The sequence below is a fragment of the Castor canadensis genome, chromosome 11 (assembly GCF_047511655.1).
Source record: "Castor canadensis chromosome 11, mCasCan1.hap1v2, whole genome shotgun sequence".
Taxonomy (NCBI): domain Eukaryota; kingdom Metazoa; phylum Chordata; class Mammalia; order Rodentia; family Castoridae; genus Castor; species Castor canadensis.
Genome location: NC_133396.1, coordinates 41,805,255 through 41,822,949, shown reverse-complemented (window position 1 = coordinate 41,822,949; position 17,695 = coordinate 41,805,255). Strand labels below are relative to the sequence as shown.

The window sequence follows — 17,695 nt, the reverse complement described above, 5'->3', positions numbered from 1 at the left end:
GAACTGGGGACAGAAACCAAATTTATGTTATTTCTTATTCTGTCATATTACCTCAGACAAAAAACTAGAAGCCTCTATGGATATTTTAAGCCACAAGAGATTTTGTCTAGGTCATTGGTGCTTACCTTCCAACCCACTAACCTGCTCTCCCCGAGTCAATCCTAGAGACAAAGAGGACCTATCTGAGCAAGCCTTTGTGTGCTGAGTTCATTACTAAAGTATCGTCTTGAAATATTCAGGGGGCTTCTAGTGTCTTGAATGACGTAGTATGTCATACCAAGATGAGGGTATAGCCCTTACCTATATGAAGACTCCATAGTATTCAGAAGTCAAAGTCTCAGTGTCCTTTAGTCCTACAAGCCCAAGCCCTCTAGTGTGGCACCAAACCCTCCTTCCAACATTATAACACAGAAAGCCACCACTTGAGCTGCTCTTGCCTCTTCTGTTTGGACCTCAAGATACTCCCTCCTGTTTTGGTTTGTTTTCTTCGTTGTTTTGTTTTGAGGGCACTAGGGTGGGAAGCTAGAGCTTCACCCTTGCTAGGTAAGCGTCTACTGCTGGGTTGCACCCCACTCTACTTTCCTCTTCTTCAGGGACACACCCTCCTCTACATGAGGTAGAGCAGTAAGATAGACAGAGCCTGGGTTCCTGACAGTGTGGACCACCAAATTAACCCTGAGCTTCTTAATTGCATTACTGCAACTTCTTTCTTTCTAATCCACCGTGTGTTTGGACTCTGTGGTAACAGCTGGACTTACAACCTAGTAGAAGAAATGGGTTAGAGTGCTGAGTGTGGCAGTGATACCTGTAATCCTACCTACTCAGGAGACAGAAATCAGGAGAATTGTGGTTCAAAGGCAGATAGAGCAAAAAGTTAGCAAGACCCCATCTCAATACACAAGCCAGGTAAGGTGCTACATACCTGTGACTACAGACAGCTAAGTGGTAGGTATAAGTAGGAGGGTCGTGGTTCAGGCTAGGCTAGGCAAAACCACAAGTCCCTATCCAAAAAATAAGAATAACAAAAGGGACCAGGCACATAGGACAACCAGTAAAGTACATGTCTAAGAAGTACGAGGTACTGAATTCAAAACCCTATACTGAAAAAAGAAAAAGAAATGTGTTAGACTGAATAGGGTGGTACAACTATGGTCCCAGCTACTCAGGAGGTGGAAGTAAGAGGATCAACGTTGAAGACCAGCCTGGGCAAAGTTAGCACTAGACCATATCAGACAAACTAAAAGTAAAAGGATTGGAAATGTGGATCACGTGGTAGAGTACTTCATGCCTTAAGCTCTGCGTTCAATCCCCAGTACCAGCAAAAAAAATAAAATAAAATAAACAAAAAAAATAAGGAATGGGTTAGCTATTGCCACAGTGATGTAACTCCGGGATTAGAATGATCCTTGCAGGGCTGTAGCTGTCTAATGTAGTTGTGTTCTAATACTATGCTAGCTGGTTGGCTCCATACCCTGCGGCTCTGTCCCACCTGTGCTCACTCTGCCACTCTGGGGGGAGAGGTGATAGTTCAGACGAGATGCTCCTCTCCTGTGAAGGCAGAAGTACAATGAAGTACACTGAAGACCTATTCAAGCCAACACTTGGAACTATACTTTCATTTCTACTTCATCTCACTGGCCAAAGCAAGCCACAGCGAAGCCTAAAGCCAGGGAACTGGAAAGGACAGTTCTTCCACAATGAGATCATGGATGCTATATGGGCCAACAGGTTCGGGCTAGTAATTCAGTGTGTGAGGAGTCCCGGTTTGGAGATTATACAATGTGGGCCTGCTGTTGCTACAGTCACCTGGAAATATGACATAGTGAAGGAAAGGGGACTCAATCACTGTTCTCTTTGAGGTCACTTTGAGGAACCATAACAAGGCAAGAACCACATCTCCTTCCTCTCCACGCAGCTCCTGCTCCCTTCCCACCAGTGCCTAGCATTAAGCCCTGCTTTAGGGATGACTCAGAAATATTACTGAGTGCATTTTAGTCTGTTCCTTCAGCCTCTCCATGTGATTCAGTATGAAATATAGACTGAATGACTGGAGGTCAAAAATACTGTCACTGCCCCACAAACTAAAGAGACTGTGCCCTTTGGAGCTGAGATCTGTACCCAGATGTGTCTGACACCAAATACTGGCTCTACTGCCTTCCACAGGGATATCCAGAAAAAAAAGGATGAACACCAAAACAGACAAGTAAAATTTCTATGTCCAAAAATGGAAGAGATTCTCATCACCTTTGAAATATCAAAAGCCAGCCAGGCACCAGTGGCTCACACCTGTAATCCTAGCTACTCAGGAGGCAGAGATCAAAGCCAACAAATTATTCATGACAGTCTACTGTGGAAACAAGTCACAAAGAAAGGGCTGCCTCAAGCCATGTGGGTGGAGAATGTATTTTAGGGCAGTGACTCATGGTAAATTTTTCCCCAAGTCCCCAAAATGGACTACTCAATGTCAAGCCCTCAAAACCCAAGTTGGAGGTTTAGAGAACCTAGGAGTGCTGTCGGGTGTTTTTGCTATGTATGTTGAAGATTTTGAAGCTTCTTATAAAAAGTAATGGCCTATGGCTCTCCAAGAGTGCCTTCATGAATACAACAGATGTTTTGTAGTAGTCTTAAAAAATCGATCCCCATGGAATGTAGGCACTGGTAAGTGAAAGAAGCAAGGATAGTAGGAGACTGTGTGTTGTGTATTATCTGTACAAAACTGGGTGTCCCAATACAGTAATCACTAGCCACCTATCACTGTTTAAATATAAATTTAATTTAATACAAGTTCAATTTAAAAAGTCAGTTCCTAAGTCACACTAGCCAAATTTCCACTGCTCAATAGCCACATGTGCCTGGCCAGTGGCTACAATGGTGAACAGCAATGGCAGAACATTTCCATCATTGCAGTTCTTTTTTCAGCAGTACAAGGGTTTGAACTCAGGCCTTAGCACTAGCTAGGCTGTACCATGTGAGCCCACACACAGCTTTCTCTTTAGTTGGTTTTGGAAAGGATCTCGCACTTGTTGCCTGGGGCCAACCTCAGACTGCAATCCTCCTACCTATGCCTCCCATGATTGGGACCACAGGCGCCCACCACCACGCCCAGCTTATTTGCTGTGATGGGGATCTCATTTACTTTTTGCCCATTTTGGCCTCAAACTGGGATCCTTCCGATCTCTGCCTCCTGAGTAGCGGGGATTCCATCATCATTACAATTCTGATGGACAATGCTACCATTGAAAACCTCTGGAGGGACATTCCAGATCAGTATCTGGAAGATACTGATAAGTGTGGTTTCCTTCAAGGAGGGCATCTGGGAGGCTGCAATGAGACATGTATGTGCCCTTTTGTATACACCTTTTGAATTTTGTATCATGTATTTCTATCCAGTATTTGAAAAATAATACAAAAATACAAATTGGCAATCCCTTCTAGGAGTCACTGTAATGGGAGAATGGTTCCCAGGAAATTACTTTGCAATTTTTCTACAATAAAATAAGCTAGTAGATTTATGACTTCCCATGTCCTATTTTTTCACAAACTTCTTGGTTCCTGCCAGCCTCTCTCTGCTCACCTGCTGAGTGGCAGGGCTGGGGTCCTGTCTTAGCAAGTCACCCCGAGTGGGACTCTCAGTTCTAGAGGGGTCTGCAGAAGCTGGACAGCCCCACCGATGTTGCAGAGACCCTGACAGGGTCTGTCAGCAAGGAAAATTCGCTCACGTGGTGAGAAGCTCTCTGAGTTGACCCCGTCGTGGAGAAGGGCTCGGGGAACAGGAGCAGAGGTGCAGTTACCTGTCCTGGGTCACCCACCGTGTTCTCTTCACAGCATTCTCCCACGTTGGCGTTCTGTATTCAGACCTGGTCTTCTCAAAGCTGCTGTGGCCCGGCCTGGGTTCTACTCCGTCATCAAGTTTTATTCAGCACGGGATGCCCAAAGCATGAGACGGGAGGCGACTATTTCACACCTCACCAATCAAGCTGGGTCCTCATAGCTGGTGTATGTGTGTGCATGTGCACTGGGTTTTGAACCCAGGGCCTCCTGCTTGCTAGGCAAACACTGCACCACTTGAGCTGCACCCCCAGCCCAAGATGGGTTAAGTAAGGAATTCTAGTTCCACTGGAATGAAGTGCTGAATTCCATAATAGAACAGCATTTTGGGGGACTCACCTGCTTCCCGGTGCATTGCCACACTGAGAGATGCCAGGTTTTCTTAGATGTAGAAACTCAAACTCAAGATGGTTAAGTGGCCTGCTTAAGGGTCATGATAGTAACTGCGGAAGCTCAGGTCATGAATGCAAAATCCTGTCATTTTATGTTGCTTTTTCATTTAAGAAATCTTCTCAACATCCGGGCCCCTGTGGTTCACACCTGTAATCCTAGCTACATAGGAGGCAGAGATCAAAAGGATGGAGGTTTGAGGCTAGCCCAGACAAATTGTTCTTGAGACCCTATCTCTATTAAACCATCACAAAAGGATTGGTGGAGTGGCTCAAGATGTACATCTTAAGTTCAAATCCTAGTGCCGCAAAAAATAAATAAATAAATATTCTCCACAAGCTTCTTTCATTTACTTTTGCATGGATGTAAAATGTGTGAGCCTGACAAACTTTGTTGCCACTTCAAACAAAAAGGATGCTTTGTCTTCATTGCTCTCTAACTGCCTATCAGAACTTCCTTCACCTCCCAGAAGATACGCAAAACATCTTTTACTGTGCTGTAGAAATCCATGTTAATATGCGAACCAATTTTACTTTCCCACAGTTCCAGGACAGCGTCTCACTGTGTGCCTCAATGCAACTCCCTTCCTTTTTCAAGGGCCACTTTATGCCTGATTGGCTCCTTGCTTCTGAACTTGCTGCCTATTCTTGTCCATTTTGTTGTCCTTAGTGTTTTAACTTTGACTGAGTTTGAGAGCTCAACTCAGTAGTGACTCCACATATACTCCACCCACTTCTCCACAGTGTTCAACCCCCTCTTCCATCCTGGGTCCACTTCCTGTGATTGAAGTCATTACACTCAGACATCTGAATTTATGTACTGCTTCTATTCTGTGACCATGTCTCATAGTCAGTTAGATGAATAGATGGTACCAGAAAGATAACAAAAGTTTAGCATAGTAATGAGTTGTTAGAGCTCTCTGAGATCATTTCATAAGCTTATCTTTTGAGAAATTCACAATGTAAAGCCCATCACTGGTAAAGTAATGAAGGGAATGTTCAACACTGTCAATGTATAATTGAGAGAAGGCAGTCACATTATGTTACATATTTACTTAACAGAAGGCCTAGGGTTACCCCCACCCACCCATTGTCATCTAGTTTAATTATGAGTGTTCTTTTATGCTCTCTCATTCTCTATCACTTTCTCTCCTTTTTATAAAGACAGAAAAGAAAATAATATTTTAAAATAAAATCAAGGAAAGGCCCTGACACATTGAGACAACACCCCCACCCCAGCCACCACGGCATTTAGGAAAATGGTTGCCAGCAAGATTTTTGGCAAGTTTATCCAAGGTGACCACTTACCTGTAATACCCTGGGACTCAGAGCCCCTCTGAAGCTTCCTGGTTGTCCAGAAAAGCTACACTGTCACTCACGGTACAGACTAGCCTCCCCTATAGCACTGGACACTTAAAAATCAGCTACCATTTCTCTTTCCCAGCAGGAAGCTTTAGTTGGGAAATGGAAATCACCAGTCCTCTGTTAGATGCTAAGAACTGGGCTTGGTTTTGGGAATGAGAAAAGAATAAGCTATGAGTCCCTCAAGTCCTTCAGGAGGTTATGAATTAGTAGTAGAGAAAGATGTGATATGTGAAATAGTTAGAGTTTATACTTAGAGAAATTTGCATTCTCAAAGAATGTTAGTGCAGATGAGCCTCTAACAGTTTTGGCTGTTTGTAAAATTCATAGAGATATGTGCCTTCCTTCATCTAACAGCCATTAGTAGCTTGGAGATAGAGTGAGTGGCAGGTGCCATCTGCTCTTTAGGTTAGATTCTCAAGCAGGAGCTAGTGGTTGGGAAGATGTAAACAATTCTTTGCTCACTCACAGCCCTATACTTTTGCTGCAGGGCTCCTTAGTTACTTTCATCATCATTACTACCACCAGAGGTCATAAAAGCCTTCCAAGTAATCAGGGCCCAAAAAATGATTCAGGAAAGTACTATGGCTTATGACTAACAAACATTTTTTTAGGGCTCACCATGAATATAGTACGTAAAACGTTCCTTCTTATTCATATACTCTTCACAACTACTCTATGAAACGAGTATTGATGAATATTAAATGTATCTAAAATAAAGTCTCTGGCAGGTTGCGATTTTTGTGGCAGTATCACTTGTGACCGTAAGTTCGTCTTGGTACCAGACATTAGGCTGTTCAGCATCAGGTCCTGGCCCTAAACAGATCACGATGTCAAGAACTTGCAAATGTGGTTTCAAGAGATGGTCAAAAAGGATCATTAAGTAAACCTTGTAGAATTAATTTGACTAACCACTCTCCTTTCAAGATTATAATCCTTTATACAGGACTGAACTGGCTTGTGAGGAGTACATGCAAGAGCCTACCTACTATTGAGGTGAGTGGATATATCTGAATTGGCCCACCACCTAGAATTAATAATAATCATTCCAAACACGTGGTTGGTGGAGCCCATAATTTTCTCCAGTGTTTGTGAGGAGTGTAATAATAAAACAAAAGAAAAATTAGCTATAGAAGGCCACTGGAATGAAGATGTTTTACATCAAGTTTACTTATTATTTTTGTAGTACTGGAAATCTAACCCAAGGCTTCTTGTTTGCTCTGGCAAGTGATATGCCACTAGGCTACATCTCCAGTCTTCACATACATTTTTAAACTTGGGGAAAACAAGTCTCTCTGTCTCCTACCAACAGTAGTTTCTAATGCATAGAGACCTGTTCATCTCACATTTCACTACAGTCTAATTTCACAAAACTTCAGGCAGCTATAAAATGGGAAATAATGTTGAATGAGACATACATATTAAACTAAAAAAAAAAATACACACATGTATATGTGTGTATATATATAGATATATATACACACTTATATGAATATGCATACATATGTATGTATAATTGAAACCTCTCACTATCCAATCATCAAATGACTCATGAAACCCAGATAATATTAAATGAAATAAAGTGCCAAGCCAGATGCAGTATAGGGTGGGCCTATAATCCCAATTACTCTAGAGGCTGAGGCAGGAAGATTGAATTCAAGGCCATCCTGGACTACAGTGAGACTCTTCTCAAATAGAAGTATTATACCAACAAAGAAATATAGTATCATTCCAAAAAAGGTCTATGGGAATAAGCCTAACCATAACAAGAGACAGATTGTAACAAATCTTGCAATGGCAGGGATGTGTGTGTATATGTATATACAAATATATATATTTTTTTTAGTAAAATGGAAGATTGAATTCAAGGCCATCCTGGACTATAGTGAGACTCTTCTCAAATAGAAGTATTATACCGACAAAGAAATATAGTATCATTCCAAAAAAGGTCTATGGGAATAAGCCTAACCACAAGAGACAGATTGTAACAAATAAATCTTGCAATGGCAGGGATGTGTGTATATATGTATATACAAATATATATATATTTTTTAGTAAAATTTATCACAATAGACACTTTTGGGGATGAAAGAGGGCTGTCAGGAAGAGAGATGGAGAACAACCTAATTATGTATTCTTATGGCTACACTGCACACAAACTTAAACCACTGATTCCCTGTTCTCTGTCCCAGATATTCAGGAAGATTATTTTATGGTCTCAACCTAGTTGTACAATCTTCCATAGAACGGAAGATACTATCAATTTTAAAAGGGCTGGCAGAAGCTAGGCGCCAGTAATCTTAGCTACTCAGGAGGCAGAGATCAGGAGGATCACAGTTCCAAGCTAGCTCAGGGAAACAGTTCCTGAGATAGTCCATGAGAACCCACCTCGAAAAAAACCCTTCCTTCAGCAGCAAAAAAAAAAAAAAAAAAAAAACAAAAAAAAAACTGGTGGAGTGGCTCGAGGTGTAGGCCCTGAGTTCAAGCCCAGGACTGCAAAACACAGACACACAGACAGACAGAGACAGACACACACACACACACACACACACACACACACACACACACACACACACACACACACACACGGCGGGGAGGGGGGGGGGAGAACACTGGCAGAGTTGCTTAAGACATACACCATGTGCTTAGCAAGTCTGATGCCCTGAGTCCAAACCGCAGTCCCACCAAAATTAAATTAAATTAACAAAAACAAACTTCATAAACACCAAAAGTGAATATATCTTCTTGTAGCTATAGAACAGATTCGGGGGGCTGGTATGTAGCTCAATAATAGAGCTTGTGCTTAGCATATTTGAGGCCCTACATTCCATTCCCAGCACTGGTACAGAGACAGAGAGACATAGTTACCTTGGTTATGTCCACAGCCCTTTTTGCTTTTAGTTTGTGTAAGAGGGTCTCATGCTTTTTGCCTACAGCAGGGCAAATGCAATACTCCCTCCTGCCTAGCTGGAATTACAGAAATGCTCCATCACGCCCAACCTGTTCTTTGAGATAGGGTGTCACTTTTCGGGGGGCTGGCCTCAACCGTGGACCCTCCCATCTCCATTTCCTGACAGTTCTGAGTTTCTTAAGCAGATTGACTATCTTATCTACTACAATAAATTACAAAAAAAGGCAAAGACTAGATTATTCATGTTGTTATCAAATGACAAGGGTACAAAAGTAAACAAGAAAAATCCTTACCTGCATACAATGAATAGCCAAGCCTGGTCCTGTGTATAATTTCTTATGACATATATGGCATTTAAAATGCTTTGCTTTTTGGTGCTGTATGAGAATTTTTTCATCATCAAAATCTCTATTACAATACCTGATCAATATTGTTAAGGTACAAACGCACAGTAACTGATGGTGTGTGTTGTGTATGCCTGTCTACAGACAGTAACGGGTGGGAGGCTGAAGCAGGAAGCTGTTTGAGCTCAGGAATTCTAAGAGAATGTGGGATTAACATTAAGACATGGAACTTTTACCTAAAATCCGTTTTTTGATAATTACGCTGATAAGGATTGCATTTGACATGTAATTTCCTAGAAACCCATTTCTCTTCACATCCCTCCCCCCAGTAAACGGCAATACTTTGTGAAATTCTTGTTTGGCAAAAATGTTGGGTGAAATTGCTTTTGTTCAGTACATTTTCAAGTGCGCAGGGAAAGGGTTGCATGATAACTCTGTATGAAAATTAACTGAAATTTCAAGACAGAATTAGATAAAAATATTCGAAGTATTACAAATTCACCACGTGGATTAACTTCATGGCAAATAACACCCACACACCATTTCACGCTTAACAATCCACAAATTTGTTTACAATTTCTTATTAGTTTTTGCCATCAGGGGACGCAAACTCACAGGTGGGTTAAATCTACAATACTGAGAACTAGTCCATTACTCAGACTTTCCCATAAGTAGGTATCAAAAGACGTGGCCAATTTTGCTACTTATAACAAAACGCAGCTCTACGGCTAATCGTTCTTAGATACTAGACCGTAAATAAAACCAGTTTTCACGTCAAGTATGTTAACGCTTTTGGGAAAAGTATTAAAAAGGACGCCACGTTTTAGTAAGCTTTCCTTTCTAGTAAGTTTTTTTTTTTTTCCCCAAGTCCTGCCAGGTTGGGCAACAGAAAGGAGAAACTGCACGCACTAAGAGAACGCTTCCTGAAGATTAAGGCGCCCGGGGTGAGACAGGAAGCCAAGTCTCCGTCACCCACCCCCCGGCGGTGGGGGAAGGAAAGGGGAATGGAAACGGTTCAAAGCCGGGCTTAATTTAACTACAGCACCTAGTCTTTAATTTTAAAAAAAGGAAAAAGTGAGTGGCTGACGCTGCAAGCTATTCCCCAATCCTCCACGCAGGCAATTAGCTATTACACTAGCAGAAAGTCCCTCTGTTGGAGCGTCACCAAAACAACGGCAGCAGGAGAGTCCTTAAGGGACTCTGCCCTTGGTGGAGGGGTCCAGGCCGCCTCCTAGTAGGCACCAAACGAGGTCCTCAAGAGTCACGAGTCCACTCCCCCAATTCACATAGCCTCTCGCCCTAGAAAGCCCATTTTCCGAGAAGCCCTTCCCGAGTCCCAGCCCAGCCACAGGAACAGCCACACCGAGGCCTACAGCCCGAAGCCGCCCCCCATCCCCCGCCCATAGGCCCAATCCAGGCCGCCCAGTACCAGTCTTCATCAACCGGCAACACCAGCTCGGCCTCGACTTCCAGTCCACAAAGGATACCAGCACCACGGCTTCAGCTGCTTCTTCTTTTTGCGACCCATGACTGCGCTCTACCGACAAAGTAAAAAGGAGGAGAAAAAAGAAGGAAAAAAAGCGAGGAGAAAAATCGCCCGCTTTTCCGACCCAACGGCCACACCGCGTCCCACAGGAAGCCGACACAAAATGGCCGACAGGCTCGTTCGCTCTCCGCCTCCCGTCAGACACTGCGGTGGAGGCGGGGCCAGACAGGGAGGATCACATGACGCAGACCTCCGCCCTGAGTGGGTGGAGATGCGCAGCCGCAGAGAAGCGCCTGCCATCCTGTGCGTTTTAGTGGCGGCGGCTGTTCCTGTCAGTTTGGTGTTGATGCCTGTGGGTTTTGTATGTGAAGAGCACCGCCTCTTGCGGGGGGCACCAAAACCTGAAAAGATTACTAGTGTAATTAAATACGTGTTGTAAATAAATGATAATTGAGACAGCGAGCAGTTGAAGTTTGTGTCAGCTGCGGGATGAACCCATTCTACAACTTGGTTAAGTACCTATAAGCCGAAGAGGCCATGGCCTCCGCCTTGTAAACTCACCGAGCGGTGGCACGCGAGTAAACCAGTAAACCGCAGTGTGGCCACCCTGGGGACGACATTCGTAACAGGTTTTGGCGATCATAAGAGACGTCCAGAAATGGTTCTTGGAGGGTTGATGGAAGCTAGCAAGGTGGAGAGGGAGAATGGGGGGATCTTGGGGGTTGCGATGCCTGTAGTCCCAGCATTTAGGAGGCTGAGGTGGAAGGTCGCCTGAGGCCAGCCTGGTCAACATAGCGAGATCTTGTACCCCCAAAGGTGCTGGGCACCTTGAAAAAAGAAAGAAAAACTAGTAAGGTAGCAGCTCGCAGTGAAGGTGCTGCTAGCAAGAGGTAACTTCCTAGGGAGGCTGGCGAAGATGAGTTCTGGATCCTCAGAAACTTTCTGCAGAGTAGGGTTTCATGCTCAAAATTGGTGAATTCTATCTTTATTTAAGAAAAACAGGCTGCTCATTTGTGCTCCTTTAACCATCTCAAAGACCTGAATTCAGGAGGTTGTTGAAAATGCCAAAGTCTCTAGGAAGCCATAGATTAATTAGAGGCTGGGGGCATGGCTCAAGCATGTAAGGCCTGAGTTCAAACCCAAGGCTACTAAAATAAATGAATAAAATTTAGTTTCAAATAGAAAATTTTTTCAAAGGGTAATTAGAGAATAAAGCAAGTAAAAGTGGTTTTGAGGCCACTGCTTTCCCCACCTGCTGCATGACTTTGGATAAAACACTTAACTTTATCGGGCTGCGCTCAGCAGAGTTTGGCATATAGCAATAACTTGTTATGTGAGTTATGTGTTATAGTAAAGGTAAAAAATAATATCCACGGAGCACTTACTATGTGCCAGCCAAGCTTTATATTAACTTGTTTCAACAAACCTGTGATGTAGGTGCTTTATTTACCTGTTATTATGGATAAGATAAAAGGGACTTAAGAGTTGGGATAATTTCCCCAAGGTTACATAGTAAGTGAGGATCTGAATTAGACTTAAGTTATAGAAAGAGAACACCTTCTTCACTGATCTATGGACCTTGGGGCGTGAACAGTGAATTAGTAGGGACTTAGAGAAAGGCAAATCATTGATGTTACAGTAACTCTGGTTAGAGAAAAAAATTAAACTGAGTTGGAGCATTAGTGGCTCATGTCTGGAGGCAAAGATCAGGAGGATTTCATTCAAAGGCAGCCCAGGGAAATAGTTCACAAGACCCTATCTTGAAAAATACCCAACTCAAAAAAGGGGCTAGTGGAGTGGCTCAAGTGATAGAGGACCTTCGAAGCAAGTGTGAAGCCCTGAGTTCAAACCCCAGTTACCACAAAAATAAATGCACAAACTGAAATATGGTAATGGTAGCAGGAAGTCATTCATTCTTCAAAAAGTGAATAAACGAGCATGACAATTTTAGTCCTTTAGAAGCTATCCCCAGAGTGTTCTACCATAAACAAAACAAACAAACAAAAAAACCCCAAGGTTTTCCATCCAAGATAAGGAGCTACACATTTATTCAAAAAGTGTGATGCAGCAAGAAGGCCCTCACCAGACAGTAACCATAGGCACCTTGAGTTTGGACTTCTTAGTCAACAGAACTGTAAAAAATTTCTGTTCTTTATAAATTACCCTGCTATGGTATTTGTTATAGCAACATGAATGGACTAAGTCACTTACACGCTGAAAGCTACAAAATGGTCTTAGAAATTTAAAAAGATCTGAATAAAGCATCCCATGTTCGTAGATTGGAAAAAACATATGCTTTTTTTTTTTTTTTGCAGCACTGGGGCTTGAACTCAGGACCTCACTTCACATTTTTTTTTCTTTTACATTGCTTCCTACATGGTTTGTCTCCTCAGTCATTGTCCATAGGACTTTGTGAAGTCCTAGGAACGTAGAGACCCAGACTCAAGACCCAGATTCTCCAACACTGTGGAAAGGGATTGTATATCAGGGGGGCAGAGCCTTATGCTCTGGGTGCCATTTGGATACAGCCCATGGAATGTGACCTCCCAGGCAATCCACTCAGGACCCCTCCCCGCCTTACTTGGGAGCTTTGTCCTTTCTGTTAATAAACTTGTTGTCTATTCCCTCAAAAGAAAGAAAGAAAGAAAGAAAGAAAGAAAGAAAGAAAGAAAGAAAGAAAGAAAGAAAGAAGGGAGGGAGGGAGGGAGGGAGGGAGGGAGGGAGGGAGGGAGGGAGGGAGGGAGAGAGAGAGAGAGAGAGAGAGAGAGAGAGAGAGAAAGAAAGAAAGTGACTTCTTGGGATATCCACATTGGAAATAACATTTATTCATTTATTTTTGGGTGGAACTGGGGTTGAACTCAGGACCTCAATGCTTGCTAGGCAGGCACTCTACCACTTGAGCCACACTTGCATTGGGTTTTTTGAAATAGGGTCTGGAGAACTATTTGCCTGGAGCTGGCTTCAAACTGTGATCCTCCTGATATCTGCTTCCTGGGTAGCTAGGATTTATAGGCATGAGCCACCAATGCCTGGCTGGAAAACAATATTGTTCAGATTCAATTGCAAGGGCTGGAGAAGTGGCTCAAGTAGTAGAGCTTCTGCCTATCTAAACCTAGCAAGGCGTGAGGCCCTGAATTCAAGCCCCATTACCACCAAAAAAAAAGAATTTTCAAGCTGGGCTTGGTGGCACATACTTGGAATCCCAGCTACTCAAGAGGTAGAGGCAGGAGGTTTCAGGCCATCCTGGGCAAAGTTAGACCCTATCTCAAAAACAAAATAAATTGGAAGGCCTAATATTGTTAAAATGTTAGTTCTCCCTTAATTGATATGTAGATTTATTGAAATTCCAATCAAAAATCCCAGCAGGCAAAAAATAAGTAAATAAAATTAAATGTATGCTAATTTAAAAGTAAAATAAAATTTTAAAGATAAAAACAAAAGGGCTGGGGGCATAGCTCAAGAACTTGCCTCGCTTGCACAAGGTCTTGGGTTCAATCCCCAGAACTACAAGAAAAAAAAAAATACAAAAAGAGGGCTATTGGAGTGACTCAAGTGGTAAGAGCTCCTGCCTAGCAAGCATGAAGCCCTGAGTTCAAACCCTAGTGCCATCAAAAAGAAAATGGAATAGAATTTAGAATCTAGAACTATGCCCATCTATTGTCAACTGATTTATTTTTTTTTAATTTTCTTTATTAATACTGGGGTTTGAACTCAGGGGCCTTGCACTTTCTAGGCAGGTGCTTGACCACTTAAGCCACACTGTCAACCCCTTTTGCTTTAGTTATTTTGAGGATAGGGGCTGACATTTATGCCCCAGACAATCTGGACTGTGATACTCCTATTTACCCTTCCCATCTAGCTGGGATGTTGGGCACATGCCACCAAAACCCACCATGGTTTGTGATGGTGTCTCTTGAACTTTTTGCCTTAACTGACCTTGAACTCTGATTCTCCTGATCTTTGCCTTCTCAAGTAACTAGGATTATAGGCATGAGCCACCAAGTGTGACTTAAGTTGTCAACTGGTTTCTGACAGTGATGCCAAGATTATGCAGTGCAATAAAAAGTCTTTTCTACATATGTTTCTAGGACAACCAAGTATCCATATACTCAAGAAAAGTTGGACCAGGAGGTTACACTCAAACTAGGGATCCTTTTGCCTCTACTTCCTATGTGATGGGATTACAGTTGTGAACCACTAGGATTGTTAATGGCAATGATGCAGTCTCTGATCAGGAAATTTCCAAATTCTTTGTGTCCCATGTGGAAGAATACATGGCAAGACATGTAGGTGTAATGGAGTTTATTAAAAATCAGGGAGGGGAATTACAAAAGGGCATGGTTGGTGGGACCAGGTAGAAGCGGAGAGAGAGCTGCTTTTTTTTTTTTTTTTTTTTTTTTTCATTTTTCTTTTATTATTCATATGTGCATACAAGGCTTGGTTCATTTCTCCCCCCTGCCCCCACCCCCTCCCTTACCACCCACTCCACCCCCTCCTGCTCCCCCCCTCAATACCCAGCAGAAACTATTTTGCCCTTATCTCTAATTTTGTTGTAGAGAGAGTATAAGCAATAATAGGAAGGAACAAGGGGTTTTGCTGGTTGAGATAAGGATAGCTATACAGGGCATTGACTCACATTGATTTCCTGTGTGTGGGTGTTACCTTCTAGGTCAATTCTTTTTGATCTAACCTTTTCTCTAGTTCCTGGTCCCCTTTTCCTATTGGCCTCAGTTGCTTTAAGGTATCTGCTTTAGTTTCTCTGCGTTAAGGGCAACAAATGCTAGCTAGTTTTTTAGGTGTCTTACCTATCCTCACCCCTCCCTTGTGTGCTCTCGCTTTTATCATGTGCTCATAGTCCAATCCCCTTGTTGTGTTTGCCCTTGATCTAATGTCCACATATGAGGGAGAACATACGATTTTTGGTCTTTTGAGCCAGGCTAACCTCACTCAGAATGATGTTCTCCAATTCCATCCATTTACCAGCGAATGATAACATTTCGTTCTTCTTCATGGCTGCATAAAATTCCATTGTGTATAGATACCACATTTTCTTAATCCATTCGTCAGTGCTGGGACATCTTGGCTGTTTCCATAACTTGGCTATTGTGAATAGTGCCGCAATAAACATGGATGTGCAGGTGCCTCTGGAGTAACAGTCTTTTGGGTATATCCCCAAGAGTGGTATTGCTGGATCAAATGGTAGATCGATGTCCATCTTTTTAAGTAGCCTCCAAATTTTTTTCCAGAGTGGTTGTACTAGTCTACATTCCCACCAACAGTGTAAAAGGGTTCCTTTTTCCCCGCATCCTCGCCAACACCTGTTGTTGGTGGTGTTGCTGATGATGGCTATTCTAACAGGGGTGAGGTGGAATCTTAGTGTGGTTTTAATTTGCATTTCCTTTATTGCTAGAGATGGTGAGCATTTTTTCATGTGTTTTCTGGCCATTTGAATTTCTTCTTTTGAGAAAGTTCTGTTTAGTTCACATGCCCATTTCTTTATTGGTTCATTAGTTTTGGGAGAATTTAGTTTTTTAAGTTCCCTGTATATTCTGGTTATCAGTCCTTTGTCTGATGTATAATTGGCAAATATTTTCTCCCACTCTGTGGTTGTTCTCTTCAGTTTAGAGACCATTTCTTTTGATGAACAGAAGCTTTTTAGTTTTATGAGGTCCCATTTATCTATGCTATCTCTTAGTTGCTGTGCTGCTGGGGTTTCATTGAGAAAGTTCTTACCTATACCTACTAACTCCAGAGTATTTCCTACTCTTTCTTGTATCAACTTAAGAGTTTGGGGTCTGATATTAAGATCCTTGATCCATTTTGAGTTAATCTTGGTATAGGGTGATATACATGGATCTAGTTTCAGTTTTTTGCAGACTGCTAACCAGTTTTCCCAGCAGTTTTTGTTGAAGAGGCAGCTATTTCTCCATCGTATATTTTTAGGAGAGCTGCTTTTTTTTTTTTTTTTTTTTTTTCTTTTTTTTGCAGTATTGAGCACACACCTTGAGCCACTCTGCCAGTCCTTTTTTGTGATGGGTTTTTTTCGATATAGGGTCTCACAAACTATTTGCATGGGCTGGCTTCAAACCCAGACCTCCAGATCTCTGCCTCCTGAGTAGCTAAAATTATAGGTGTAAGCCACTGGAGCCAGGATTCCTGGTGGTTTTAACACTTACATTAATCTCTGAAAGGGAAGGGTCTCTTATTTCCTAACCATCAATAATCAATGAGTGGGGAGGGGGATGGGTGGTCCTTGAGCCAAGTGTGGATAACCAGTACACATTTGTAATTGAAAAGAAGGCTCACAGAAAGAGAAGAATGTCCACTTGAAATACAATTAAGTCATATATGTTCTAAGAGTCCCAAACTTTCCCTAAGTCTTGCCTTCCTCAGGATGACTCTGTATTATCTTTTTGTGTGTACACATATTCTAATTCACTTAAAAATTTTTTTTGGCAGTACTGGAATTTGAACACAGGGCCTCATGTTTGCTAGGCAGGCATTCTACTATTTGAGCCACTTTGCCAGCCCTCTCTGATCTTTTTTTAATAGCCATTTCCTATCAACTCAGTGACTACTAATAAACTCTTAGAATGTATATTAAGCTTGATAGACTTCTGGCCCCTACTAACCCTAAAGCTAAGAATATATGTCTGAATCCTTTAAAAGATTTCTTTGTTTCATTAAAAGATGACATCTAAATTCTGTAGACGAGACTTCCCCTACTTGTTCATCCTACCCACTTTCTTTTGTGGCTATTGAAGCTTAAGTAACCTTTTTCTTGGAAGAACCTTGTTGTTCTGGGTATCTGAGTTTGCGTTCCTGGGCATGGTCACTCATACTCATCTGAGAACAAACTTTTTTTTTGAGATACTGGGGCTTGAACTCAGGGCCTTCACCTTGAGCCACTGTGCCAGCTCTTTTTATGATGGGTATTTCGAGGTAGGGTCTCTCAAAGTATTTGTCAAGGCTGATTTCCAAACATGATCCTCCTGATCTCTGCCTCCTGATTAGCTACAATTACAGGTGCGAGCCACTGGTGCCCAGCTAAACTTTTTTTCTTTTTTGCAGAGTTGTTAATGCCCACAATGTTCTGACTTTAGGTCACATATATATTTGGTGTTTTTATTTTTATTTTATTTTTTTCCTGGTGGGAATGGGGTTTGAACTCAGGACATTGCTCTTGCAAAGTGGGTGCTCGCAAAGCAGGTGCTATAGAATTTGAGCCTCACCTCCAGGTCATTTTGCTCTGGTCATTTATTATTATGATTATGATCATGATTATTATTGCTGTACTGGGGGTACATTGTGACATTTCCAACAGTTCCTGGATAATATTTTAGTCGAATATACCCCCCTCCATCATTTGCTCTGG

At 42.3% G+C, this 17,695-nt stretch overlaps 1 non-coding gene across 1 annotated transcript; it reads right to left on the bottom strand.

Moving 5' to 3' along the window:
* Positions 1-12,683: 12,683 nt before the first annotated feature.
* On the bottom strand, positions 12,684-12,884 carry LOC141414379 (small nucleolar RNA SNORA73 family). Its single transcript, XR_012439421.1, has one exon. It is a non-coding gene; the product is annotated as a small nucleolar RNA SNORA73 family (small nucleolar RNA).
* Between the last annotated feature and the right edge of the window lie 4,811 nt (positions 12,885-17,695).